The sequence below is a fragment of the Carettochelys insculpta genome, chromosome 32, assembly GCF_033958435.1.
Source record: "Carettochelys insculpta isolate YL-2023 chromosome 32, ASM3395843v1, whole genome shotgun sequence".
NCBI classification, from domain to species: Eukaryota; Metazoa; Chordata; order Testudines; family Carettochelyidae; genus Carettochelys; species Carettochelys insculpta.
The window spans coordinates 12,875,767-12,902,032 of NC_134168.1; the positions used below are offsets into that span (position 1 = coordinate 12,875,767).

The following is a 26,266-nucleotide window of genomic DNA, read 5'->3' on the forward strand; positions in this document are numbered from 1 at the left end:
AGATGGGCAGAGACCCTGGTCCTGGTCGCCACGGCCACCTGTGCACAGGTCTGGCCAGGCTGCACCCCTGCCGACCTCGGCCCTGCTGTGGGACCCGGGGTGTCCTTGGGCCCCCAGATAATAGTGGTGGGTCTGGGAGTTTCTGACCTGGGCTGACCCGTTCGCACCCAAGGACCATCCACCCAGGTGCCCCACACTGAGCTGAATGGCTTTCCTCAGCCCTCAGGAGAGGGGACCGTTGGGTACCACAGGTGAGAACAGGGCAGTGACTTCTGATGAGCGTGGGGCCGGGACCCTGCTGGAGCGCAGAGCCAGAGCGCGGGGCCCCGCCGGCATCAGCCCTTCTGTGTAACGGGGGGAACCGTTTCAGATCCCAGCGAGAAACGGCCCTTCCCAGGTTTCACCGACTCCTGGAGCAAACGACCCCGGGGTCCCAGGGAGGCTGCTCTGCCCAGGGGAAGTAGGACGCTTAGTGACTTTAAAAAGTGCTGCCGGCCCTCGCCCTCAGCAAAGGGCTCAGGAGGCCAAAAGTGGCCCTTCCGCCCTGGCCAGAGCGCTGCCCGGGGCCGGGAGAGCAGCTTTTGGCACCAGAGCAGATTGTGGTTTCTTCTGCTGTTTCACACCTGGATAATCAGAATCTCATTTGCTTTCCTCCCGTAAACTCTGAACACTTGAAGGGGGGAAGGAGGCAGCAGGATCTGTCTGCTTGGTCCTTCATTCTACACCAGCCCAGGAAACAAACATCGAATCACAGACTCCTCGGGCTAGACGGGACCTCAGGAGCTCATCGAGTTCAGCCCCTGCCCAAAGCAGGACCAGCCCCAACTGAATCATCCCAACCAGGCCTCTGTCAAGCCACCACCTCTCCCGGTAACACATCCCAGTGCTTCACCTCCTCTAGGTCTCAGTATTGACCTGTCATGGTCTGGCAAATTCTGGCGCTGGGCACCAGGCAGGTCCCAAGGGTGCCAGAGAAGAGAGGTTCAGCCTTAGTCTGGAGCTGTCAGAGGCCTGTGCATCCAATTCCCAGTGAATGTTAGTAACTGTACTGAGGACTGGGCACCCACATCCTACCAGGAACTTCCACACTTTCAGCCCACGCCCCTTGTTTTTACAGTCCCCACACACGAGCCTGGAGTGTTCCCAATCGCTGACCCAGGGTAACTTCACAACCCGAATGCTGGTTAGAGGAACTGAGTGATTCTGCTCATTAAATCATTTACAAACCACTTGCTCCTGTTTGTGCTTTTCCTCCACCCCTGGGACTCGTAGCATGTTGGCCTCCAGGTGTCTAGGAAGTGTTGGTCTTGTTATTTTCCAATGGTAAATTCCCTGGTGCTCCAAGACTTATGTCCCAGACGAGCCGTTGGAGGGGAGGTAATTTCCCTGCGAGCAACGTGCCGTTTCAGAGACTGTGCCCTGATAAAAAGGTGGGGCAGATGCACAGATGTTGAGGTTTACAGAGCAATCAGTGTTCGAGCCTCTTTTAATCGTCCCACCGAGTGCACCTTGAGCCACGTTGTTGGTGTAATACCTGACTGAAGTGTGTTACGGAACTGAAGCGCTTAAGACAATTCGCTCTTTTTGATCTACGGAAGCAGAGTCTGTCGCCTCGGACGCTAAACGATCCGACTTTCTCTCCGATTTTCCATCATTCCTTGTAAGAGCTGGTGTTCTGCCTCCTCTCTCACTCTCAGCGTTTTCTCCCTTTCCTTCTCTTTTCAGCTGGATGGTGCACACGGGATGTGAGCCGACTCCTGGATTTGGGAAGCAGCAACTCGTGAGGTAACGGGATGCCTGCTGGCTGCCCAGCACTGGGGGGCAGGAGAGCAGAAGGACGGCTGTCTCTGTGCCCCTGCCCTGGTCTCATCCCTCCGTGCCCCTGCTCCCCTCCGTAAGAGTCTTCTCCTCACACCAGCTACTGATTAAGTGGCAGGAGTCTTTTCAGCAGGGCTTGGCACGAAGCCAGAATTCATTATCTTTCTTACAGTTGTGCATTATAAAATGAATACAGAAAGTCAAGGAGCACATGACCTACGAGTGGAGGCTGAGGGACTGGGCTTATTTAGTTTGCAGAAGAGAAGAGGGAAGGGTGATCTGATAGGAGCCTTCAACGTCTTGAAGGGGGCTCTAAAGAGTGTGGAGAAAGGCTGTTCTCAGTGGTGACAGGTGGCAGAACAAGGAGCAATGCTCTGAAGTTACAGAGGGGGAGGTGTGAGGAAAACCGCTTTGACCAGGAGGGAGATGAAGCACTGGGGTGTGTTACCGAGAGAGGTGGTGGAATCTCCATCCCTCGAGGTTTTTACGTCCCGGCTGCACAAAGTCTTTGCTGGGATGATTTAGTTGGGGTTGATCCTGCTTTAGGCAGGTGGCTGGACTCAATGACCTCCTGAGGTCTCTTCCAGCCCTAGGACAGTATGTTTTTCTGAAAAAAGCCCAACTGTGATAGAAAAGTGTCAGTTAAGCTCCAAAGTCTACACTACCCTGGGCAGGTAGGAAATGCCGGGCTGACAGCTGTTGTTGCCACATGAATTCAGTGCCTGTGTGCCTAAGTGTTGTATTCTGGGGTTTAACTGCGATAGTCGGTTCTGTTTTCACAATCAAGAGCTTTGCCTTTTTCAGCGTGAGGGACGGAGGCAGAATGAGGAGCTGTAAATGATCTGGCACTTCCTTAATTTGAAGTGTTTAACTTTCCAGTGAGTGTCACTGTATAGCTTGAGCCTTCCAGCTCTACACTGCTTCTCTCTGCCTCCACGCCCCTGGCGACAGGGAGGAATCGATAACCAACTGCAGCTCTGTGAGCTTAGAGACCGGCAGGAACTCTGAGCACTTTGGTGCAGAATCACAGAACGATAGAATGCCAGGGCTGGAAGGGACCTTGAGAGGTCATTGAGTCCAGCCCCCTGCCCAAAGCAGGATCTACCCCAGCTAAGTCATCCCAGCCAGGACTTTGTCAAGCCGGGACTTAGAAACCTCTAGGGATGGAGATTTCACCACCTCTCTCGGTAACACATTCCGGTGCTTCACCTCCCTCCCGGTGAAAGAGTTTTCCCCATGTCCAACCTGCACCTCCCCCTCTGTAACTTCAGATCTTTGCTCGGGTCGAGAACGCATCTTGAAATACAACTTGCAGGGAATCTTTCTGCTCCCGCACTCCTCCCCAGCCGCAGTCAGCAATGGAGAACCAGATGGAGGTGAAGGAGTTTGTTCTCCTCGGACTGACTAATCTCCCAGACCTGCGACATTTCCTCTTTCCTCCCTTCCTCCTGCTCTACATGACCAGCGTGCTGGGAAACTGGGCCATCATAGCCGTGGTGATGGCCGAGCCCCGGCTCCACACCCCCATGTACTTCTTCTTGGGCAACCTCTCCAGCCTGGATGTCTGTTTCTCCACAGTCACCGTGCCCAAGATGTTGGCAGGTTTCCTCTCTCAGCACCAGCCCATCTCCTTTGCTGGCTGCCTGGTCCAGCTCCACTTCTTCCATCTCTTGGGCAGCAGCGAGTCCGTACTGCTGGCCGTCATGGCCTACGACCGCTACGTGGCCATCTGCAACCCGCTGCGCTACGCTGTGGTCATGAGCCCACGGGCCTGCCTGCTCCTGGCAGCGGCTACTTGGGGCACTGGTTTTCTGCATGCCCTGATTACCACAGCCATGGCTGCCGGGCTACGGTTCTGCAGCTCCAACCGCATCCACCACTTCTTCTGTGACATCAAACCCCTGCTGAGCCTGGCCCGCGGCAGCACCGGCCTCAACCTGACCCTGCTCAACGTCGATGCTGCGGTCCTCGGCCTGAGTCCCTTCGTCCTCACGCTCTGCTCCTACCTCTACATCATCTCCTTCCTCCTCCTGAAGGTCCAGTCACGGGAAAGCAGGAGAAAGGCCTTTTCCACCTGCACCTCCCACCTCACCGTGGTGTCTCTGTTCTACGTGCCCGTCCTCGGCAGCTACATGATTTCCTCTCCAGGGTTCTCTCTGACAGAGACATGATACCCACCCTCATGTACAGCGTCGTCACCCCAGTCCTGAACCCCTCATCTACACCCTCCGAAATGACGAGGTGAAAACAGCACTAAAAAAACTCCTGAACAGGAAACTCTTCCCCAACAGGACTTGAATCAAATGAAAGCAGAAATAAACACAATCAAAGGGTGAGTCTGTGGACACTGGTGTTCTGAACCACAATACCGTTCAATGGGGTTTCCTCCAGTTTCTCATTACTGGGTTCACTGCAGGGCAGAAATAAGAGGATGTGAGAACTTGAATGTCATTTCTTATGGTGAAATGTTTGGATTTTCTCAGCGAGGTCGCTGCATTAGTCTGTGTCTTCACACAACAAACAAGCAGTCCTGTCGCACCTGAAAGATGAACAATATTATTTACTTGCTTTCGTGGGACAGAGCCACTTCTTCAGATCTGGAGAATAATTACTAGTAACTGAGAGAAAAAGAATTTAAAATGTAGATAGAAAGAAAGAGAAGAGCTGACGAAACAGCTAGACAGGGTGAATGAAGTGGGCTAGGGAGGAAAAAAACAGCCTCTGCAAGTGCCTAGTGAGTTGAATGGGATGCCTGGGATCTCTGTGAATACCAAAGGTGGGATATTGTCCCTGCAGTACACAAGGGAAGTGAGATCTTTGTTGAGACCATGGTGTGAGGTATCAAACTGGAAAATGAATTCCAATTCAGATGTGTCCCTTTGTCATCTGGTGCTACCATCTGTTTGTTTTAGAACACACACCAGGATGTCCTTGATAGTGCGTCCTGCCAAACTGAAATGCTCACTTAGCGATTTATGTGTATTCAGATTCTTAATCTCTGTCCCACAGAATTTCATCACCTGATAGATTAGATTGTTAGTCTTTAAGGTGCTACAGGACTGCTGGTGTGTTTTCTTTGGATTTTGTTTAAGTATAATGGTGATTGTTCTGTATTCCTGTATGAAAAAGTTACAACACCCTTGTACAGGTTGAACCTTTCTCGTCTGGCACTCTCCGGACCTAACCAGTGCCAGATGAGAGAACTTGCTGCTCAATAGCTGCGTCTACACGTGCACGCTACTTCGAAGTAGCGGCACCAACTTCGAAATACCACCCGTCGCGTCTACACGCGTCGGGCGCTATTTCGAAGTTAACTTCGACGTTAGGCAGCGAGACGTCGAAGTCGCTAACCTCATGAGGGGATCGGAATAGTGCCCTACTTCGACGTTCAACGTCGAAGTAGGGACCGTGTAGACGATCCGCGTCCTGCAACGTCGAAATTGCTGGGTCCTCCATGGCGGCCATCAGCTGGGGGGTTGAGAGACGCTCTCTCTCCAGCCCCTGCGGGGCTCTATGGTCACCGTGGGCAGCAGCCCTTAGCCCAGGGCTTCTGGCTGCTTCTGCGGCAGCTGGGGATCTATGCTGCAGGCACAGGGTCTGCAACCAGTTGTCAGCTCTGTGGATCTTGTGTTGTTTAGTGCAACTGTGTCTGGGAGGGGCCCTTTAAGGGAGCGGCTTGCTGTTGAGTCCGCCCTGTGACCCTGTCTGCAGCTGTGCCTGGCATCCCTATTTCGATGTGTGCTACTTTGACGTGTAGACGTTCCCTCGCTGCACCTATTTCGATGTTGGGCTGAGCAACGTCGAAGTTGAACATCGACGTTGCCGGCCCTGGAGGACATGTAGACGTTATTCATCGAAATAGACTATTTCGATGTCGCAACATCAAAATAAGCTATTTCGATGTTGGCTGCACGTGTAGACGTAGCCAATATGAGCTAGCACATTACCACCACCTCCACTGCTTACTGGGCTCTTAGAAGACATTTAGGGGTAAATTGCAGCTCAGTAAGAACCCAGAACACTGAGAATCAGGACTGGTGGCTGGAAAGAAAATTTATGGGACCATGGGAAACTTGCCCACACCCATGATAAGTGGTCATCCGGCTAACTAAAATCATGCCAGATTATGGAGTCTGCCAGATGAGAGAGGTTCAACCTGTAATCTATTTATCCCTGCATTAATCACATGTACTCTGACCCTTAGCTCCATTTATGGTCTGCCATTGGAGAAACTTTGAGTTGGAGGCATCATGTGGGAGAGACAAAGGGGAATGACCGTAAATCACACCCAATAGATAAAACGATTCCAGCAGTGCCTATGCGGAACATTTTCCTGAGCTTTGACTCTGTGGGAAGCTGGAAAACCCCGATAAGGCAGAGGTGGGTTAAAGGGATGCCTTACTCATGGACTTCCGGAAGTGAATGTTTGACTTTCTGACACATTAGTTAGGAAATTCTTGGCTGTGTTTCCTCTGTAATTACACTAGTCATCAAACCAAGGTGACCAGTGAGCGCCAGCAAAGGCTTTCAAGAACAACAGAACAGGGGTGACACACTGGGGCTGAGATGGGGGGGCTTGTGCCCACCGCATTTCTCTAGGGAGTTGCCAGGTCTGACCAGGCATATGGTGTGGCTGGATTCCTCCCGGCATGTTAGCAGCCAGAGCTGGGAGTCGTGGTTGACACAGAGGCAGGAGCAACAAGAGAGAGTTGGTGCTGTTTTCCAGAAGGGAAACTGAGGCTGAAGGGGAGACCACCTGCGTGGGGGGCCTGACTCAACCAGGTGTTGGAGCAGCTGAAGCTTTGAATTGCGACCTGCCCACACACTGTCAGCGGGAACGTCTGTGTGTCAAACCCATCGAATTCCCTTCTCTGCTGGCGTCCCTGGCCCGGAGGAGGGGGACGGGAGATGGGAACGACTGGGGTTTATTCAGGCTTCTCACGCAGTAGTGCCTGCCTGAAATCGAGGCTCCGTGACACGACTGAGCGGTGACGTAACAGACTGGACGAGCGCTTTCAGAGGGCTCTGGTCAGTGGTTCCCTGTCGGACCGGCACCCGCGTTCCATGGAGTCTCGCAAGGGCCTGGCCTGAGTGCGGTGCTATGAGGTGTTTCCAAGGGTGTCTTGGGCGCAGGCCTGACAAGAGACCTTGCAGGCTGGGGAGGGCGACTGGCACTTTGGAGGACAGGATTAGAATCCAAGCCAGGCTGGGGAGCAGTAGTGCTGGGTGATAATGGAGCTCAGATGGACCACGTGTCACCAGGGTGATGCTGGGGCCAAAACCAGGCAGGTGCCACGCTGGGCGCGTTAACCCGAGATCGGCAAAGGAGGCGGCTGCTCCGTTCCCCTCAGCCTGGCGAGCGCGCGGCTGCAGGGGCACGGCCGGTGCCGCGCTTTCCTGGGAGCAGGAGGTTTACCTGGCATTGCTCAGCTCTTTCAGAGGAGCACAGGCTGCACCTCTCTAATCCGGCGCTCGCTCGGCCGGCGGCTCCCGTGATCTGGCAGGACGCGACTCAGCTGGACGGCCACTTACGATGCGCGTGGCCAAGTTTCCCACGGCCCCATAAAGTTTGTTTCCAGCCACCAGGCCTGGCGCTCAGTGTCTGTGCGGTTTCTCAGCTGTAATTTACCCCCAAACGTCTTCCAATAGCCCAGTGAGCCCTAGGCAATGTGCTAGACAATACTGACCTCCTCCCTCCTCTTCCTACATGAGCCTAAATCCCTCAGCCTCTCCTTGTGAGTCACGTGCTCCAGCCCCCCAGTCATTTTCAATGCCCTCTGCTGAACCAGGTCCAATGTTTCCACCTCCTTTCTCCGCTGGGGGCCCAGAACTGGCTGTAATGCTCCAGATGTGGCCTCACCAGAGCCAAATAAAGGGAAATAATAACTTCTCTAGAGCTGCTGGAAATGCTTCTCCAAATGCCCCCCAATACGCCATTAGCCTTGTGGGCTACAAGGGCGCATTGCTGACTCATATCCGGCCTCTCGTCCACTGTAATCCCCAGGTCCTTTTCTGCTGCACTGCTCCTTAGCCAGTCAGTTCCCAGCCGGCAACAATGCTTGGGATTCTTCCATCCCAACAGCAGGACTCTGCTCTCACACTTGTTGAAACTCATCAGGTTTCTCTTGGCTCAATCCTCCAGTTTATCTAGATCCCTCTGGCCCCTATCCCTGCCTTCCAACATATCTACCTGACCCCCTAGCTTCGTGTCATCTGCAAATTTGCTGCGGGTGTGTTCCTTCCCCTTATCCAGGTCGTTAATAAAGATGTTGAAAAATACTGGCCCTAGAATGATCCTTGGGACATTCCACTTAAAACTGAACTCCATCCAGCTATTGAGCCATTGACCACTACCTGTTGGGCTGGACCATCTAGCCAGCTTTCTATCCATCTTTCAGTCCAGGTATCCAATCCGTTCTGCCTTAACTTATGGACTGGACTGTTGCGGGACACTCTATCAAAAGCTTTGCTAAAGTCAAGGTATATCACATCCACTGACTTCCCCATGTCCACAGGGCCAGTTACCTCATCATAAAAGCTAATCAGATTGGTCAGGCAGGACTTGCCCTTGGTGAATCCATATTGACTGCTCTTGATCACTTTCCCCTCTTCCAAGTGCTTCAAAATGGATTCCTTGCGGATCCCCTCCATGATTTTTCCAGGGACTGAGGTAAAGGTGACCGGTCGAGAGTTCCCTGGATTGTCCTTCTTTCCTTTCATAAAGGTGGACACTATGTTTGCATTTTTCTAATTGTCTGGGACCTCTCCTGAGCTCCACGAGTTTTCGAATATAATGGCCAAAGGCTCTGCAATGACATCTGCCAATTCCCTCAGTGCCCTCGGATGCGTTAGATCTGGAGCCAGGGATTTGTGTGCGTCTAGACAGGCTGGCTTCTGGGACGGATTCTGTTTCCCCCCCACCCACGCTCACTCTTTCCTCACTCACACAAGGGAAAGCTCACGTCAGAGAAAGCCATTTCTCTGACAAAGGAACCGCCCGGATCTCCCACACACTTATGGGATCTATGAACAATTTCTTATCAGCTCATTATAATCCGTATCGACCCAGAAGCTGCCCCCGAACAGCTTTTGGAAAGTTAAAGCACTGAAACCCAGCAGCGCCTGGACTGAGTGGAGGTTTTGTACCACAGGGAGGCCAGGGAGCACTTACTGGGGCGGTAAAGGCAGTGGTGCTACAGTGGTGGCTACTCCCAGGGGCTGAGGCTGGGCAGGCTGTCCCTGGGCTCCAGGTAATATACACAAACCTGGAGGAGAACACGTCAATCTCCCTGGACACTCAGGAGCAGATTTAACAATAGCCGTCCTACAGCGAGGGGAAAAATCCAACAATAAGCTGCAAAGAGAAATTTCAGAGCTGCATTTCATTTGCAAATTTGACACCATCAACCAAGGGCTGAACAGAGACTGGGAGTGGCTGGCCCATTACAGAAGCAGTTTCTCTGCTGTTGATCTCACACCTCCACATTAGCTACTGACAATAGGCCACTTGACTGAACTCACTTGATTTCTCCTCTCTTAATGTTCACAACTCCACATTAACTGCCGATGATTGGCCACATCCACCCTGACTGAATAGACCTTGTCAGCTCTGACCCTCCCTTTACTGAGCCTCCCTCTTTAAACCCTCCTCCTAACACCTCCCCCGCAACTCATGCATCTGATGAAGCGGGTCTTTGCCCACGAAGGCTCATGCTCCAAAATATCTGTTAGTCTATAAGGTGCCACAGGACTTCTTGTTGTTTTTGAAGACACAGACGAACTCAGTACCTCTCTGAGATTTGAATCTGGTGTGAAACCGCAGGCCCCAACTAGCACCTGAGGAATCTCCTCAGAGTTGAGCTTGTGTAACCCGAACACCTACTAGGTGTGTTTGACTGTCCCTCTGGAGGCACCTAAACCACTCAGGCTTCATCTACCCTCGAGAGTTTTGTTGAGGTTTGGTTGACAAAACTCACGTTGCATCTACACACAAAATACATTCTGTCAACAGAAACTGTTGACAAAAAAGCTGTGTACGTGCTCCGGGGGGCCCTGTTGTCAACAGAGCAGATCAAAAGATCCAGCCGCTTTTCTGTATAGACACGATCTGTCGACAGAAGTTTTGTGGGAACATCTCTTCGGACAGCAGTGCCTGTGGGCAGATGCAGCTAGTGCAGGCGTAACCCCACAGAACTAGAGAAGGAGTCTCTGCACAGCCCTGGCTTTGAGCTCACGCTGCGGTCCTGGGTTCAAGTCCCCCTGTCAGTGGTTACACTTGCTCATTGACTTCTGCATCTGACAGGTGCTAAATGTACACAAGCCCTGGGATGGGATGGGAGTGCTGGGCCAAAGAACCATCAACAGCAGGGTGGGGGGAGTCCCTGCAACTGGGCCTGGCTGAATTCTGATGTCTTTGTAGTGGGGGACTGCCTGGAGCCCCGGTCACCCCCACAAGCCCAGTCATGCTGGGACCTCAAACAAGGCTCGGGAAGCTCACGTTTAAGGAGTAAAACTTTCAAAAGCATCCACAGGAGTCAGGAACCTAAAGAGAAGAATTTATAAGCATTTAGGCTCCTGAATCCCCTTAACTTCAGGTGCCCAGGGCTGAGGGACTCAAAGGCACAGAGGTGAAAGTTATGGGAGCCGGGAGCCTAAAGAGCAGTGAGGGTCTGGACCTGACACACTTCCAGAAATGGCCAAAGACACAGAGCTGCTTCTTTTGGCCCCCAAATCCCTATGAAAATCTGGTTTTCACTTTCAATAAAACTTTGGCTCACAAGTGCCTAAGTCCCTTAGGGCCAGGCTTCCCGAGGTATTTAGAAGCATGTATTGTCTGGTCCAAGAGCCCTTTGAAAGCCAACAGGGCATCAGCCTACAGGGAAACTGCCACAGGTGCAAGGGAAGGTGCAATTTTCGACTGACTAAGCTGCTTGAGGGCAGCTCTGGGTGTGGGACGCTTACAGCTGGGCCTGGTGAGCGTCAGTACCAGCGACTCGCTTCCCAGCAGCAGGGCTCAGCCCCTGCCGACAGGCAGCGCAGGAGACACCCGGCTTGAGAACTTGGTGGGGTGATTTACGGCTGTTCTGAGACCTCGTCATGGCAAATGGCGTTTCAAAGGCTCTGAAGCGGCAACACTTTGAATCTCAGCATCTACTGACATTAAGTAACTCCTAGACTCACCTGGGAGGAGCCGTTTTCAGGGCAGCACCACCTCACTGCCACGGGCAGCCCCAGTGAGCTCCTGTGACCTGCCAGCCCCCTGCCTTGAGCTCCACCCCCTGCCATGAGCCCCCCAGATCTCCCAGCTCCCAACCCTGATTCCTACCTCCATCACCCCCTGCCCTGGTGCCTGCATCCCCACACTCAGTCCTCCCCACACCTCCCTGCCCCCTCCACACCGAGCCCTGACTCCTGCTCACCCAAATGCCCTCACAAAGCTACGGGCCTGAGCGATGCCGGGTGCATCCCAACACATCCGCAACTGTGAATGCTGCGCAGGCCAGGAGCGTATCAGCCCTCGAGTCTCCCGCGCTGGAGGTTTTCAGGAGCTGGTTGGACAAACACCTGTCAGGGAGTGTCTGGATAATCGTTAGCCCTGCTGTGAGTGCAGGGGGCCGGCGCTAAGTGGCCTCGTGAGGTCCCTCCCAGGAAATATTTTCAGAGGGGGGAATGCGTAGGGATAGCGCCTGAAGGAGAACAAATGTATTTAGGACATATCGACCCACGTGCTTCAGGGCACAAGGAAACAAGGGTCAGGAATATTTCCCTTCTGGTCTCTAGCATGGATGGAACTGACCCAAAATGACCATGAGCCTCGGCTGAGCTCACGGCCCCTTTGTGCCAGGCGTCATAGGGTCACACGATGGGAGTCAGAGCCTGCACTGGAGAGCTCCGGGCTTCTGTGCACATCTCTCCTTGAATTTCAGTGGCATCTGGGCCTCTCAGGTCGTGGAACATCTCAGGTGAAATAGACAAGTTGGCCAAACACCTGGAGAGAGATTCATTGTTATCGCTAAGATGGCGACGCCTCCGAAACCAGTGTTATCACTGAGCGCCGCAGCACAGACCAACTGCCCCATGGTCCAACAGGCGTTTCATTGCAAGTGTGATGTAGTGGGGGGATACGTGTGTGTATACAGGGGGGCACTCACGGGGGGGGGCTCCTGCTGAGGGTAACTGAGGCGACCAGGTGACACCTCTGGGCTGCAGACAAAGGGGGAGGTGGAGCCTGAGGGGTTTGAATCGGAACTGGGAGCCTCCTCTCCCCAGCATGGATTGGACTGGCTGTCCCTGCCTGCTGTACTGACACTTCTGTACGATGCTGTGTCCTGCTGGCTAATAAACCCGCTGCTCTCCTGCTGCGTGAGAGTCACTCCTGCCTGGGAAGATGAATTCCTTGAGTTTGGTGTGGTTCTCTTCCTGGCTTGGCTTTCAAGCTCTTTCTTTTGGCACTTCGGTCCATTTTTTTCAGCCAATGAGGGCAAAAGTCCCATTAAAAAAAAAATCTAGATGTGTTTCAAAATGTGCTTTTGTTTCAGGTAGCTAGATAGAGAGCTAGATAGACAGATTTCGTCTGTTACAGTACTGGTCCTTCCATAACCCAAAGGATTATTTAGCTCCATATTGATGGAGAAGGTTCATTTTAGAAACATTGAGCTAAAGGTTCTTCCCAAGGCCTCTTTCACCTGCGTGTTCCTCAGGCAGTAGATGAAGGGATTCAGCACAGGGATAACAAGGGTATAAACTCAGACACCTCTTTGCTCTGGGAAAGAGATACTTGGGTATTGGTCTGGGCGAACGTCAAGGTAGGAGACCCATAAAATACACTCACAGCCACCACGTGGAAGGTGCAGGTGGGGAAGGCTCTTCCTCTGCCCTCGGCAGAGCCAATCCTGAGGACGGTGGAGCTGGTGTAGGCGGAGGAGATGAGAATGGCCGTGGAGGTGCTCACGAGGATGAGGCCAGATGAGGTGAACAGCACCAGCTCATTGGTGTCTGTGTTGCTGCAGGGGGGAGTTCGCAGGGGTGGAAGGCCACAGGCAAAGAGATCCCTCTCGCTGGACCACAGAAACACAGGGTGAAGGGGAAGACTGGCTGCACTGTGCAGTTTATGACCCCACAAAGAGAGGAGCCCAGCAGCAGCTCAACACAAACCTGCTTGGACCTGGCGATGGGACAGAGCGGGCGGCAGACGGCAGTGCACCAGTCGCAGGCCATGGCTGCCAGGATGCAGGTCTCTGCGGCGACACAGACCCTGAAGAAGAAGAATTGGGGGGTGCATCCGCTGGAGGAAATGGGTTTGCTGCCTGCTAGGAACGGCGCCGTGGCTTTGGGGTGATGGTGGAGGAGTAGCAAAGGTCTAAGGATGGCAGACGGATGAGGAAGAAGTGCGGGAGGGGGGCGCGGGAGGGATGACTTCAATGAGGAAGGCCACAATGGCGCTTCCCAGCCTGGTTACTGTGTAAATCACCAAAAATGCCACCAAAGGGCCGAACTTTGGCCCTGGACCACTTGCAGCCCCAGCAGGGGGAGTTTTGTCAGCGCTGTGCAGTTTCTGCCTTTTGCTGGCTCCATTTCCTTGGGAAGCTCTCTGGCCACGTGCCCTGTGGTGCCACCAGAGCCCCCCGCTTTCGGTACCCCTGTCACAATCTGCTCTGCTGCTGTCCGTGGGACCACCAATGTCAGCAACTGCTGAACAAGGCCATTAACGGGTCACGTGCTTGTGACTTTCCATTGCTGCCTGGTGCCCCTGAAGTCAGGGTCAGTTCTGTGGCTGGTTTCCGTGGGAAGAACAGACCTTAGTGCAAACCGAATGTGGACGCTGACTCTTGTCCTCACATCTGCCAGCTCCACGCCCTGGTCCCTGAGCCAAGAGACCAGCTCTCATGGCCAGCTCACGCAGCCACTGCAGTCGACAGGAGACCGTCCCCCGACTTGGAAGGATGTGGGTCAGGCCCTCGATGTCTCAGAAGGGGCCAGACAAATGCCCACCGAAGTCCATGGCTCAATGGAGGTCGGAGCATCCAGACCAGCTTGATGTCTGGCTCCACTGAGGCCCCTGAAGCTGCAGTGATTTACCCAGCTAGGATCAGGGCCCCCCCCCCGACCCCCAGTCCCTCTCCCCCTCCGATCCCAGTTCCTTTCTGCCCCCGACCCCCACTTCCTCTTTGCCTCGACCTCCAGTTCCTCTCTGCCCCCCAACCCCAGTTCCTCTCCGCCTCGACCCCCAGTTCCTCTCCGTCCCCCAACCCCAGATCCTCTCCATCGCTCATCCCCAGTTTCTCTCCGACCCCACGACCAGTTCTTCTCTGCCCCGACCCCCACTTCCTCTCCGCCTCGACCCCCAGTTCCTCTCCACCCCCCAACCCCAGTTCCTCTCCATCGCTCATCCCCAGTTTCTCTCCGACCCCACGACCAGTTCTTCTCTGCCCCGACCCCCACTTCCTCTCCGCCTTGACCCCCAGTTCCTCTCTGCCCCCCAACCCCAGTTCCTCTCCACCTCGACCCCCAGTTCCTCTCCACCCCCCAACCCCAGTTCCTCTCCATCGCTCATCCCCAGTTTCTCTCCGACCCCACGACCAGTTCCTCTCTGCCCCAACCCCAGTTCCTCTCTGCACCCAATCCCCACTCTCCACCCCACACCCCCAATTCCTCTCCATCCACCGACCCCCAGTTCCTCTCCATCCTCCACCCCCACTTCCTCTCTGCCCTGACCCCCAATTCCCCTCCACCCCCCAACCCCAGTTCCTCTCCATCACTCACCCCCAGTTCCTCTCTGCCCCCACGCCCAGTTCCTCTCTGCCCAGACCCCTAGTTCCTCTCCGCCCGCAACCCCACTTCCTCTCCACCCCCTCGACCCCACTTCCTCTCCGTCCACCGTCCCCCAGTTCCTCTCCACCCCCGACCCGAATTCCTCTCCGTACACCAACCACCAGTTCCTCAGCCCCAGGGCAGGATCAGCCCCCCATCTCAGCCCCAGGGGGGATCAGCTCCTGCCTTGGCCCCAGAGCAGGGTCAGCCCCTGCCTCAGCCCCAGGGCAGGATAAGGCCCATGGCAGGATCACCTATCTCCTCAGTCCCATGGCAGGATCAGCTCCCTCCTCAGCCCCAGGACAGAATTAGCCCCCACATCAGCCCCAGGAGAGCTCCTCCCTCAGCCCCAGGGCAGGATCAGCCCCTGCCTCAGCCCCAGGTTAGGATCAGCCCCTCCCTCAGCCCCAGGGCAGGATCAGGTCCCGTCTCTGACATCAGAACACCCCAGAGCCTGCGGGACTCCCTGCTACAGGAGGGGCTGGGTGGGGAGAGGGGGAGAAGTGGGGAGTGGGAGGGGCTGGGGGCTGGCTGAGGGGCACCACATTTATCCCTCTTCCTTGCAGCTCTCTGCTTGAGACCCGCTCCCCTGGCCCCTGGGAGCTTTCTCTTTTCTGAGCGAAAGGAGCCCAGGTCTGGCCGGCTCCCCCACAGCTCATGTTCTCTGCACCTTCCACCAGCCTTGTGCTCTTCTCCGCACCTGCTCCCCCTTCTCCACAGCCTCCTGCAAGTGTGGGGCCAGCCCTGGGCACCAGCCCCACGGAGGCTGCTCAGCGCAGAGCGGGGGGAAGGAATTGCTGCTCCTGGCTGGCTCCCAACACCCGGCAGTGCCGCCCACAAGCAGGTTGGCGCTTCTGGCAACAGTCTCACCCTGTTGACTCCTCTGGAGCTTGTGCTCCGCTCTGAGCCCAGATCCCTTTCTGCAGGACCCCTCCCTCGACAGCCACTTCCCCGGCTGGGTGTGACACAGATTGGGCCTTCCTCAGGGGAGCACTTTGCACTTGGCCTTATTCAGCTTCACCCTATCGACCTCAGGCCGTTTCTCCAGTGTGCCCAGATCATTCTGAATTACGACCCTGTTCTCCCTCCCAGCTTGGTATCACCTACAGACGTAAGCAGCGCACTCTCCACGCCCAGATCCACATCGCCGAAGATACTGAGCAGAGCCTGTCCCAAAACAGACCCCTGCAGAGCCCCCCTTGTTCTGCCCTTCCAGCAGGGCTGTGACCCATTAATAACGACTCTCTGAGAACGGCTGTACAGCCAGTTATGCACCCACCTTACAGCAGCCCCATCTCAGTTGAATTTGCCTAGTATATTGATAAAAGGTTATGCCAGACGATATCAAATGACTTACTAAAGCATAGGTACACCACATCCACCCTTTCTCCCTTGTCCACAAGCCTTGTTATCCTATCACAGAAAGCTATCGGATTGGTTGGACATGATTTGTACTTTACATATCCATGCTGGCTGTTACCCAGCCCCTTATTTCCTTTCAGATGTTTCCAGATGAATTCCTTAATTATTTGCTCCATTATCTTTCCTGTCACAGAAGTTAGTAAACTGACTGGTCTGTAACTTCCTGAGTTGTTTTTATTTCCCTTTTTTGTCAATGAGAACATTTTTGCCCTTTTCCAGTCTTCTGGAATCTCTCCAGACTTCCAGGACTTTTCAACCATGAAAGCGAAAGGCTCAGATACCTCCCCTTTCAGCTCCACCAATACTCTAGGAGGCATTTCATCAGGTCCTAGTGACCTGCAGACATGGAACATTTCTAGGTTATTTTTGCCTTTTTCTTTTTTTATTTTATCTTCTAAACCTGCCCCCTCCCCACTATGGCTCACCACGTCAGGCATTTCTCCATCCGACTTCTTGGTGAAGACCAAAATAAAGAGGTAATTAAGCAGCTCTGCCATTTCCAGTTTTCTTGGTATTGTTCCTCCCTCCTCACTGAGCAATGAGCCTACCCTATCCTTGGCCTGTCTCTTGTTTCTAATACATTGCTGGTGCTACAGCTGACCCATTCTTACCTCCTTCTGTGGCACACGTCCTCAGCATCGGATGTCCCCCCAAACCTTTCCCTGTCAGCATCCCACATCTCATCGTCAGCAGCAAGGGGGTAGTAAGGAAAACAGCTTCACATAATCTGACCTGGGAAGGACATAGCTGGCAGAGATGTACCTGCTATGAAACATCTTGCCTTGGAAGTTTGTTTTCCTTTGAGATTTCCAATTTTGATGGTCAAAAATCAGGACCATACTTTAACTAAACTTATTCCTCTGGGCTTTCTTTTTGTCCACAAATAATTAATCCAGGGAAATTGTTCTACCTTTCGTATTTTAAAAAAATATAGAAATTTAAAATTTTCGGGTAAATTGGCAACAAGAGTTTCACTTGCCAATTTCCCTTCACTGGGACCCCCAGCCTAATTTTGACTAACTCAACTTTTCATGCTCTAATTTCTCCAGTGGTGAGAAAAGCTGCTCTTCTGTAAAGTTTTTCTCAAGGCTCCTTTCACCTCTTTGTTCCTCAGAGTGTAAATTATGGGGTTCAAAGCTGGTGAGACAATTGTGTTCAATAGGGAAATCAATAGGTCACTCTCTGTAGTGGAGCCAGTGTTGGGTACCAGGTAAGTGATGAGGGCCGTTCCATAGGACACAGTCACCACCATGAGGTGGGAGGAGCAGGTGGAGAAGGCTTTACGCCTTCCCTCCGCCGATGGCAGCTTGAGGATGGTGGAGATAATGCGGACGTAGGACAGGAGTATAAATAGGAAAGGGCACAGGTTGAACAGAACTATCACCATGAGACCTACAATCTTAATCTGCGACGTGTCGGCACATGCCATATTCACCACTGGTGGGAAGTCGCAGAAGAAGTGGGGGATGCGGTTGGAGCCACAGAAGGGCAGGCTGAAGATCCACATAGTCAGAGGAACTTCCACCGAGATGCCAGCACCCCATGCAGCCCCCACGAGCAGAGCGCACACCCGGCTGCTCATGATGGTTGTGTAGTGCAGGGGGTGACATATGGCCACATGGCGGTCATAGGCCATGACTGCGAGGAGGCAGCATTGTGTGAGGCCCATGATGGCACGGACGTACACCCCCGCTGCACAAGCTGCAATGGAGATGGTCTTTTCCTCCACCAGGAGGTGAGCCAGCAGCTGAGGGACCACACTACTGGTGAAGCAGATTTCCGATGCAGACAGGTTCACCAGGAAGAAATACATGGGGCTGTGGAGGGAGGGGCTCAGCTTTACCAGCAGGATAACGAGCAGGTTCCCCATCAGGGTGAGCAGGTAGATGACCAGAAGTACCACAAACAGAAGGATTTGCAGCTTGTTAAGGTACGAGAACCCCGCCATGACGAACACATGGGAGATGGTCTGGTTCTCTCCAGGGTCGCTCTTGGAAGAGGTTATCTGTAGGGGGACAAAGAGACCGGGTCTGAGACATATCAGAAATGTGTCTGCAAATTACAACATTTGTCCTGGTTTCCTTCCTGTTGGGACCCTTCTCACTAACACCCGCTGAAATTTCTCTGTAAATAACGGTGACTGACCCGGCCTTGCTCAGGGCTTTAAGCAGAGTCAGGGACATTTGGTTCATGTGCTCGAGGGGTTGACTGTCTTCTTCTGTCTCTTTGAAGTCAGGTTTCTCTGGGCCCCTCACTGTCACTGGGTTGAGATGTTCACTGTCTTCTTCTGTCCATATGAAGGTGAGTTTCCCGGAGTTCTTCATTTTCATCTGATGGAAGAGCCGCTTGTCTCTGTCTCTGTGTTTCCAGTCCATGTTGTCTGTTCGTTGAATTTCCAACAGCTCTCGATGGGGCCGTTCTGTGTGAATGGGATGGAGCTGGACCTGAAGGGGGTCTAATTCCCTCAGTGAATGTGGCGCTGTGTAAGTTGTGTCACTTCCAGTGAGAAAGTGCATTTCCTGCTCTGCGTCTCTGCTGCCTCGCTGGTCTGAAAGGTGTGGTGAGAAGGAATGGTGTGGTAGGTTGAGCCCATTGTTGTAGATCAGCCTGGCACAGCCCAGGGGTGAAGGTGACGGCTGTGTGTTCAAAGTACTCTTGTATGGCCATCCCTGGCCCTTGGGGGCTCCCCATGGGCTGTGTAAGATATGTCAGTGGGGGTGGAGGCAGGGGTCTGAAAGCTGGCGGGAGGGAGCGTTGGGGTGGGGGAGGGCAGAGGAAAAGAGGTGGGTGGAGAATGCGGGGAGCTGGGAAAGTTGGGGGACCAGAGGCAGAGGGCAGAGGTTGCTGCAGTGAGGGCAGGGGGTCCGTGGGGGAGGCCTTGTTGTGTGTGGTGGTTAAGGGCAGGGGATGGGGGTGCAGAAGTCAGGGAGTTGGGGGGACTCATGGCAGGGCTTGGGAGGTGCTGTGTGGTTGTACACCAGGGAGATGATTATCAACAGGAAAGGGCCTGTGAGGGCAGGGATGGGTCAGGCAGAGGGTTTGGGGGTGGGAGGGTCGGGGGTGAGAGCAGGAGCTGAAGGTGCAGATGTCACAGCAGGGTTTGGTGTGGGGGGTCTCAGGGCAAAGGTGGAGGAGGATGGGGTGAGGGGAGGGGGCTCATGACAGAGGGTTTGGGGGGCGTTAGGGCAGGTGTTTGGGTTGGGGGGTCCTTGCCGGGGTGTGATGGAGTATGTGCAGGGTCCGGGAGGGTTGGGGCAGCTCAGGGCAGGGGAAGGAGGGAGCCAGACTGAGGGTGCGGTGTGGGGGTCAGTGCAGATTCTGGGGGTGAAAGTGTCACCGCAGCCGAGTTCCCCAAATACGATTTCTCAGACGAGGGCACATTCTCCTCTCACTCATATGTTAATGATACAAGTAATCACACCAGTGCCCGGATTCCCCTGCAGTGACACCTCACACCAGCAAACGGACACTGCGGAGCCTAAACACGCTGGAAACCATTTTCTGATGGAGAAGCCCCCTGGAATCTGAAAGCAGTGGGGGACTTTGGCCTTTTTGCTCTGCACAGCGTTATTCTTCCTTCAGTGTTAGTGAACGACCCAAATCATTCCTGCCTCCCTCACAGCCAGTTCTGCAATACATTGGTTTGTGTCCACATAAGAGACGAGACCCAGGGCCAGATCCATATGTGGTGTAAATCATAAGAAATAAATCATAATAAATCATAATAACAAAGCTATGGATGTAAAAGGATCGCTAAAGGGGACAAGGAGCAATGGGCTTAAACTGCACCAAGGGAGGTTTAGTTTGGACATTTGGAAAAACTTCCCGGCTGTCAGGGTGGTTAAACACTGGAGTAAATTGCCAAGAGGGGCTGTGGACTCTTCATCCCTGGGGATGTTTAAGAGCAGGTTAGACAGACATCTATCAGGGACGGTCTGTGCAGTGCAGGGGACTGGACGCAACAACCTCTCGAGGTCCCTCCCGGTTCTAATGTTCTATAATCCTATGAGGCTTCAATTTACACCACTCGAGGGGCGTTGTCCAATGATGTTAACTTCAGGAATTTTGCAAGAAAGATCCTGTGATGCAGGAGACATTTCCGACAGATGTTTTCCTTCAGGCTCATTTGTTGACAAGAAACTTCATAATCGCGGGTGTGACTGTGAAGTGACAGAGTGGAATTAAAAATGAGACACAACAAAGGTATTTTGCCTGCACTTAACTTCCTCACTATGGGGCTCTCACAGGACTGCAGCAAGTAAGAGTGAGCCAGTCAGCGGGAACCAGAGTAACAGAAGAGACACACTGAGTGGGAACACCCAGAACTGGAGACTGTGTTCTTCTGACTCTCAATGACACACGCTCTCCAAGAGAGCAAGAGAGAACACGAAATCACAGGAGCAAAGGAGAGGGTGGGGCTGAGCTACACCCAGTGCACATCACAGAACCTTTTCAAACAGCTGTGAGTGATATTTTCTAAACATACAGAAGTGGTGAGAATTCTTGTGTCTCTCTTCAGAGCTCTTTTGGGGAACCTCCACTGACAATACTAAGGACTTTCCTCAGCACGACCATGGCACTACATTCAGAGCTGGCCAGGAAATGGAATTTCCATGCCCTGGGAAATGCCAGTGTTTGTTTTCACCCTCAATCAATATGAAAAGTTGAAGCAGCAAAAACCCAAATTACAGTTCAGAAGTGTCTGTATGAACTCAAACGTCCACCACAAAACGGCCATCAACTTCAATGTTTACTCATAAAAAACATCCATACAGATGAATGCTTTTTCCAGAATGTATTTTAGTTTATGTCTTTATTTCTTGTTTGACATTTGGACAGGCTCTAAATAAATGGAATTATTTCATTAATTTGGGCTTATTTAACTTGCAGAAGAGAAGAGTGGTGGTGGTGGGGATTTGATAGCAGCCTTCAACTTCCTGAAGGGGGGCTCTAAAGAGGATGGCGAGAGGTTTTTCTCAGTCGTGACAGATGTCAGAACAAGGAGCAAGGGTCTGAAGTGACAGTGGGGGAATTTGAGGTTGGATATTATATCAGGAAAACTATTTCACCAGGAGGGTGGTGAAGAACAGGGACGCGTTACATGGAGAGGTGGTGGAACCTCCATCCTAAGTAGTTTTTAAGTCCCGGCTTGACAAAGTCCTGGCTGGGATGATTTAGTTGGGGTGATCCTGCTTTAGGTCTTGGGCTGGACTCAAAACTACCTGAGGTCTCTCCCAGCCCTGGCATTCTACGATTTACTCACCACTGAGAATAAGGTCCAGGGAGATTCTTGTAATTGAAAGTTCAGTGGTAATTTCAGTGCTCTTCAGGTCACCCAGACAGTCCCTTTAGAAACAGGAGACCATGCAATACATTAACAAAGCCCACATTGTGCAACGAAAGGGCTCAGCTAAATTTAGTTGAGAGAGACCACCTCAAAATTATTGGGCTTCACCTGTGGAGCATGTGCCGTGGTCATATTCCGGAGTGGATATTCTCGTGAGAAGAGATCAGATGGAGCCCACTCAGACGAGTCTGCTCCAATTTATAAACAGCTCACAGCTTCCACTGCTTACGAAACAACAGTTACACTCAGAGTCAGTGGATAGTGAGGAGGAGGAGGAGGAGGAGGAGGAAGGCTGGGGAGCAGAGTGGAGAAAAGACGAGAGCTGTGAGAAGAAAAAATGACAACAACACAACAACAACAAAAAAAATCAGGCTTTGGGGGGAGGAGGAGGTGTGGGGCTCACCTGTCACTCTGCTGGGCACTATGGAATGAGGGGACCAGAACTTCACGTCATGCCAATGACCCCCACGCCCCGAAATCCAGCGCTTGGCCTCACCCAAGATAGCTACATTAGCTCAATTCTGAATGACAGATTCAGACAGACAGACAGACAGACAGGCACTCAGGTTCTCCACACACATATAGAAAATTCAGATGAAGGAACCAGTGAGGTGACTTCGCTCCCGTTGCAGAGTGGGGCACAACACTGAGGGTTGCAGTGGGAGGATGGCTGGGGGCGGAAGGCTCCTTTTACCTACCTTGTTCAGGATGGGCAGTTCCATCTCCCAGCTGCTGCTGGTGCTGGAGGTGCTGAAGGAAACAGGTGTGTTTATTACATTCACTGGCTTCTGGGACCAAGTCCCTCAGGCCAAATTTCTTGCCCTGTTCCCCAGAGGAAAACAACACTGCCTCAGGCTGCAACAAACAAAAGTCATTGAGAGAATCGGTTTGTAGGAAGTTGTATCATCGTCATCCTCATCTTCACCTGTATTTTCTAAATTAAAATCATTCTGAGATTTGCTCTCCTGGTAAATTATTTGACCTGTTTTGCCTACAAGGAGGACTGATTTGTCCCAGGAAGACACCCCAGAGTCAGGGCAGGAACAACCCCCAGGGCTCGAAGCTGCAGTTTCCTGATGCTCAGACTCTTGTCTCAGAGCCATGATGAGAGCCCAGGAGCTCTGACTCCTGCTTCTGCCTGCTCTAACCATTACACCCCACTCCTCTGCCAGAAATGAGACCAGAACCCAGGAGTCCTCACTGCCAGACCCACTGCCCAGACCACAGAGCCGGATTCCCACTGACCCCAAGGGCAGCCAGGGCCACCCCTGCAAGGGTCCTTGACTTGGATAGGGTAGCGCAATGAAGACACACTTCCCCCCTGCCACCACACACCGGAGAGGGAGGGAGCTGGTGGCTTTAAGCCCCACAGTGCGCCCCTGAGAGTGGGGAGAGTGACTGAGGCAGAGATTGTCCAAGTGACCTAGGTGGTTTGGGCACCTGTTATTAACAGGAAATGGAAGTGGGTGCTCAAATCCCCTGGGCAGCTCTGAGCTGTCACCTGAGATGTGTGCGGAGCTGCTGCCGCTCTCGGAGCTGGATGGGGATCTGGGCTCAGATTCTCCTGACTCCTGCGGCTCCATCCCGCGAGCTGGGCGGAAGGACTCAGACGGGGCATCGAGTGGTCCGGTGGCTCCTGAGAGACTGACAGCGACAAACTCAGTGGGCAGAACCCGTTTCCCAGCTGAGACGAGCCCCACGGGGGTTTGGCTCCAAAAGCTGCTCACGTGTGTGTGCGCAGGGCTGATTTCCTAGGGGCGGGGGCAGCGCTCACGCCCAAACCACCCCCTCCTCAGAACTCACGCCCCAAACCGCCCCCCACCAGAACTCACGCCCCAAACCATCACCCCACCGGAACTCACGCACAAATCTGCCCCCCCCACCAGGACTCACATCCCAAATCGTCCCCCCACCGGAACTCATGCCCAAACCAGCCCCGCCCACCCCCTCACCGGAACTCACGCTCGAAACCGCCCCCCCAACCCCCACCGGAAATCACACCCCAACCGCCCCCCCATCACCAGAACTCACACCCCAAACCGCCCCCACCCCTCCACTGGCACTCACTCCTCGAACCGCCCACCTGCCCCCCCACCGGAACTCATGTCTCAAACCGAACTGCCCACCCCCCGCTGGAACTCACACCCCAAACCGCCCCCCGACTGCCCTCTGCTCAGACACGCCCCCGCCGGACCCTGCCCCCACGACTGTGCTGGGACCGCAGAGAGGAGTGTGTGTGTGTGTGTGTGTGTGTGTGTGTCTCTTAAGACTGCACGCTCCCGCAGGGGCAACAAGGGGTCCAGGGCCAGGCTGCAGAACTGGGCCCCATCCCAATGATTGCCGGGGGGAGCACCGCAGCTCTGGGAGATGGGGGGAACAAGCTGCAGCACTGGGTTGTGGGGGTGGCCTCTGCCCCAGCTCTGGGCTAGGAGGCCGGGGAGGTTGTGAGAGCTGGGGCTGAGCCGTGGTGCTGGACGTGGCCACAGAGTGATCCAAGAAAGTGGGGGTGGTTGAGGCGTGTTGGCCAGCTGCAGTCCCTGCTCTGGTGGGAGGTGAGGTGACGACGTGTGTGTTGACCCTGGCCAAAGGCCGTGTCGGGGGCCGTGCGCCCAGCCCAGAGCTGATCTGGGGTCCTGCCTCCAGCTCCAGGGGAGTCAGGGGGCCATGAGGGCAGGGCTGATCCCCGCCATTGAATTCCCCTGAACTCCTTGGTGAGGAGAATGTGCCATTCTGGCCAGTCTCAGCTCTCAGGGGTGCTGCGGTGGCTGGGACAGGTCCCCCCCACCCTCCATTGCAGTCCCTCCCCCTCCTGAAGATGGGGCTTGCTACCCCTGGAGCACCATGCAGCTGAGCTCAACCTCTCTCCCCAGAGCTGGGGTTGTGGTGAGTACCTGGGGTGGCCTTGGCTCTGCTGCCTCCCCAGAGATGGGTCTGCCCCCACCTCACCTCACTGGTGCTGGCTCTGGCTCCCCTGTAGCCTGAACTACCAGAGGGGAGGGACCAATCCCAGCTGTGGGGAGAGGGGACCGAGCAGCTGTGTGGCTGGGGCTGTGCTGTGGCTGCTTCCAACCTCAGGTCCACCCAGCCGGCGGGTTTGCGGCAGTCATGGCCCCAGCTGTGATGCACTGGCGAGGAAGCCAATCTCGTTTGCTTTTCTGAGCCCAATGCCCACTCCTTGTGATTCATCAAGGGAGTGACCAGGCACTGGGCCGACAGCACGTCCCCAGCAACGACAGATCACAACACAGTAACTCTAACCCTGGTACCGATCCCTGCAACAAACCTCGCTGCCAGCTCTGCTCACAGATCTACCCCAGTGACACCATCACAGCACCTAACATCAACCACACCACCAGGGACTCCCTCACCTGCACAGCGACCAATAGAATATCTGCCATCGTGTGCCAGCAATGCCCCACTGCCATTTACACTGGCCAGACTGGACAGTCTCTCCATAAAAGAAAAGATGGACACAGCTCAGACAGCAGGAAGGGTAATGGACAGAAGCCGGTTGGACAACACTTCCATCTCCCTGGACACTCAGTGGCAGATTTAAAAGTAGCCGTCCAAAAACAAAGTGATTTCACAAATCAAATGGAGAGAGAAATCGCTGAGCTGCAATTTATTCGTAAATTTGACTCCATCAACCAAGGATGAAACGGAGACGGGGAGTGGCCGGCCCCTTCCAAAAGCAGCTTCTTTGCCCTGGGTGTTAATATCTCCCCATTAGACTCCGACAATGGGCCACTTACCCTTGTGAGGCGCCAGAGGACATCAACATGGAACTGAAAACAGCAAAAGTCAGACATGATATATTTTTGCACACGCTGGCTCAGGCAAAGCCCTGGTGTCACCACACTGACAAAATGGGGTTACACCAGGGAACAGCTTGGCCCATGGCTCTGAAAACTCCTTGCAACTCCCTACAGTATTTCAGGGGCCATGGCACAATTAATGTTGCTGTTAATTAATACCCAGAGGGCCTAATTACAAACCATCCTTCCCCTGGGGAATGAGAAACTTTACAGTCCACTGAATTATTCTTGTGTGAGTTTAAATCCCCAGTTCCCCAGTTGTTACAAACAGGTTAGCTAAAGGGGCTGGGAATATGAAGCTGGGCTTTTACACGTATGAATCTGGGTCCCTTTGCTCCTGTCCAAATACTGATAAAATGTGAATGGCAGTTTGGTAGCTTTGGCATATTTCCCAATGTACACGATAAGAAATGCCCCATCTATGGTTCAAGGCCTAGGACCTGTGTGAGGTCAATTGGTGGAGAACTGGTGACTCCCAATGGAGTCCGACCTGTTCCTCATCATTCCTTCATTTAACACTCAGTCATTTTCACCTGGGAAGGTATGAATGTATTTCGAGTATTTATGGAAATTTAGGTGCAGTGACTCATCAGCAAATTAAAACCACCACAAAGTAGCACTAATTAAACACTCCAGCACATTCATTAATATCTACACCACATCTCTCATTTTCTTTGAGAAGTTTTCCACAATTCTTTACCCCTGAGATTTTCAGATAAACCAAAGGAAATGGCAGGGACAATGGTTTGTATTGTACTGAGTGAACTTTTCCTAGATTCAAACATTCTAAGGACAATAAGGGATTATAAAGTAATCCCACCTGTAGAGTCTCAACGAGGGGTTGACAATAGCAGCGGTGAGAACAGGGCAGCACAAGCGGCAGTGTGGGACAGGCACTGTGTCCCTATCTAAGCGCTCAGATTGGCTTGTGCTTGGGCACATCGCCTGTGCTGCCAAGGCTACGCTGCTATTTTTAGCCCAGGTGCTCATTTTGCTTTTGGGTCACCTGGAGCCGGGAATTTCATGGCCCAAGTGAAGTGCAGGTCGAACCTCT

At 53.5% G+C, this 26,266-nt stretch overlaps 1 long non-coding RNA gene and 1 pseudogene across 1 annotated transcript; one reads left to right on the forward strand and one right to left on the reverse strand.

Annotated features, from left to right (window-relative positions):
* Positions 1-3,176: 3,176 nt before the first annotated feature.
* Positions 3,177-4,116, forward strand: LOC142005056 (olfactory receptor 12D1-like; annotated as a pseudogene).
* A 15,813-nt stretch (positions 4,117-19,929) lies between these two features.
* Positions 19,930-21,586, reverse strand: LOC142004677 (uncharacterized). The gene is made up of 3 exons (XR_012643012.1): positions 21,506-21,586; positions 21,314-21,396; positions 19,930-20,210 (listed from the first exon to the last, which is right to left on the reverse strand). It is a non-coding gene; the product is annotated as an uncharacterized LOC142004677 (long non-coding RNA).
* Between the last annotated feature and the right edge of the window lie 4,680 nt (positions 21,587-26,266).